Below are 3449 nucleotides of genomic sequence, written 5' to 3' on the forward strand. Positions count from 1 at the left end.
TTCTTCCTACTTGCCAATTCTTGAGCAAAGGGGATAATATTTAAAACTACAGGGGTGAAATTGTGTCAAAAGATAATGAAAGGGGCACCTGGGTGGCTCAGTCATTAAGGGTCTACCTTCAGCTCAGGTCATGATCCCAGGGTCCTGGGATTGAGCCCCACATCAGGCTCCCTGCTCAGTGGGGGGACCTGCTTCTCCCTTTTCCTCTGCTGCTCCCACTTGTGCTCTCTCACTTGTTCTGTCAAATAAATAAAATCTCTAAAAAAATAGGATAAAAAAATTTTGGATACTTGATTAATCCAATCCCTATATCAAACTTATCAACAAGAATCTTATTTATTTTTAAATTTAATTTACATTTTTTAGAAGAGTTTATGTATTTATTTGACAGAGAGGATGGTGAGAGAGGGAATACAAGCAGGGGGAGTGGGAGAGGGAGAAGCAGGCTTCCCGCTGAGCAGGGAGCCTGATGTGGGGGCTCCATTGGCCGTAGGCAAAGGCAGATGCTTAATCGGCTGAGCCCACCAGGTGCCTGTCAACAAGACTTTTTAAAGTGCACTTCCTGGGAAGCATTTTCCTAGCTGATCCCACAGAGTCAACAGAGCAGATTGCAAATTCTGGGAAGAGAAAAAACTTGCTCAGAGGTGGGAGGACAGCGCATTTTGGGTGAAGTGCTTCTGCTTTCTGATCAAGATGGACCAAGGAATCTGGGACAGTTCTGCGGGAGACATCTGGTGGCTTTTCTGGCCATATGCCATCAATGATGCTTCATACATGGATTTATTAAACTGCCATTAGGAGACCTTGGGAAAGCAAGATTTTGAGTTATTTCATTCTCGTGTGGTAAATTAGAACACTGGAATGGAACAGAGAATACCATGTCCTTTAGTCCTTTATTTTGCATTGTGCCAATGAGAAATTTTACATGCTTGCTATGTTATCTTCACCTTCAAGAACTCTTATAATAAACAACTAATCTGAGTTCTGTGAGCCATTCTAGCAAATGATTCGATCCAGGGTCCTTGGAACCCTTAATCTAGAGCTGGTCAGTCAGGATAACAGGTAACAACCTGGATTTCAGATTCGTGCCTGAAGCAGTGTTTGAGGGGCAGTCCTGTAGGACTGAGCAGCTGCCCTGACATGCCCATTCCAGATAACCAATACTTAGTTTTAACTGAAAGGAGCTAGTTACAAAACCTAGGGTTATAGGGGAGGGATTCAGATAGCGACTACAACAAACCACTAAATCCTCAGTGAAAGAAAACCATTCCTAGTACTTAAACAGTGATTAATACCTATTAGATCAAGACAGAGAAGTGTTCAAAACACAAATCACATTTTCTGGGTATGGCCAGTAGGCAGGTGAATCTCTTCGAACAATAAATTCCTTTTTATATAATATGGATAATACCATTTTCCTTAGTATTTATTTTGGGAAATGGAAATAATGCAAATCACATCACACAGTGCTTAGTATAAATAGACTTTTCAATATGTAATGGTTATTATAATCACAGTGGCTCAGAAATATGATTATCTTGTGGACCCATCAGGATTTTCCAATGTCCTAGTTAAGATTTTAGGGAGGGGTATTTCCATTTCTTCTCTTTTCCCATGTCTTAGCTTGGGCTGGTATAGCAAGTTTAGACAAGAAATATTTCTCAAATTTCTGGAGGCTGGGAAGGCCAGTATCAGGGAGCCCGCTAATTTGATTTTGGTGTAGGCGTGCTTTTTGGTTTGCAGATGGTCATCTTCTGTGTCTGTGCGGCAGGAGAGAGAGAAAAAAGCAAGCTCTCTTGTCTCTTCTTGCAAAGGCACTAAACTATCATGAGGGCTTCACCTTCAAAGCACTAATGACCTTCCTAAAGGGGCCCCATCATCAAATACCATCACACTAGAAATCATGGTTTAACATACAAAATTTGGGGAGACATTTACTCCGTAATACCATTCTTACAGTTTGATAACAAAGTATAATACAAATCTAAGGCAAAACTAGGTATAAGTTGTCCCAGCAGCTATTTTTCCAGAACCAAAGGCTAGAAGAGAATGGTGATCAGTTTAAGAAAAGGTGATGTTATCTTTTTTGTTTTTTCAGTCTTTTTAATTTTTAATGTTAAGATTTAGAAAATAAACTGTTTACTGTAGCCAGCTAATATGAAAAAATTGACCGTTCCTCATTGTATCATTAATCAATTTATCCTTCAATTGCCCAAATATCTAAAAGGGAAGCTAAAAAAAACAGTTGAGAAAAAAATTGGTCTTTTGTGTAAGTGGATCTAGATTGTTTACTAATATTATTAAAAAATACCATTTGAAAATAGTTTTGAAGTCACAGCTTCTTGATAAGGTTTATTGTTAAATATTTTTTTAAACTTAAAAAAAAAATTAAGACAGAGAGAAGTGGAGGTGGGGGCAGGGGAGAGACTCCTGAAGCAGACTCTATGGAGCAGGGAGCTTAACATGGGGCTTGATCCTCAGGGGACTCTGAGATCATGACTTGAGCTGAAATCAAGAGTGGGTTACTTAACGAACTGACCCACCTGCCACCCCCTATTGTAAAGTATTTTTTAAGCCTAGTTTTCTTTATCCATGAAGAAATGCGTAATTTGTGATCTTACTTTCTCCATATAACTGCTGCCATCTTTAAATAGAGAACTATAAGATCAACCAAATGTTCAAAGTTTTGGTAGGTATATTCTGATGTAACTTGCTTCTACTCTTATGTATTACCTATATGCTCAGATCTTAGTTTTCAGAAGTTACGGGAATTCAGAGAGAAAAGAAATGTCTGCATTGGCACTAAAACTTTTTTGTTTACATAATTGATTTTTGGTGTTAACGTCACTTTTCCCAAGGGTAACTTTGAGTAATTTCTTCACCAAAGAAACTTGTTGAAATTCTTTAAGAATGCGCATTTTGGTTAAATCCAGAAATCACTGGGAAGAGTCCTCAACCACATGTATTTTAAAGATATAGTTAGAGGCATTATAAGGCTAATGTTAATTATCAAACTAATTTCATCTTATTGAAATATTATAACAGATTACTGATAGCCTTAGATTTTATAAGGCATATTATAACCTTAAAATTCTTATTTCTTTAAAGAAATGAAAACCGGGGTGCCTGGGTGGCTCAGTTGGTTAAGTGTCCACCTTTGGCTCAGTTCATAATCCTGGAGTCCTGGGAACAAGCCCTGCATTGGGCTCCCTGCTCAGTGCGGGGGAAGCTTGCTTCTTTCCCTCTCTCTCAAAAAATCTTTGGGGGAGAAAAAAAAAGTTAAAGCCATTATTTGATGTGCATAGAGTTTATTAGGTGTATCTATTGGTTTCTACATAATACAACTGACCAGAAGCAGTTCCCGTAATGTGCATCTGCCCTCACTCCATGTCTACAATGATGTCCTCAGTATGGTATTTTTCAAGGCGAGAAAAGGAAACATTTCACAG

The sequence above is a fragment of the Mustela lutreola genome, chromosome 14 (genome assembly GCF_030435805.1).
Source record: "Mustela lutreola isolate mMusLut2 chromosome 14, mMusLut2.pri, whole genome shotgun sequence".
Lineage (NCBI taxonomy): Eukaryota > Metazoa > Chordata > Mammalia > Carnivora > Mustelidae > Mustela > Mustela lutreola.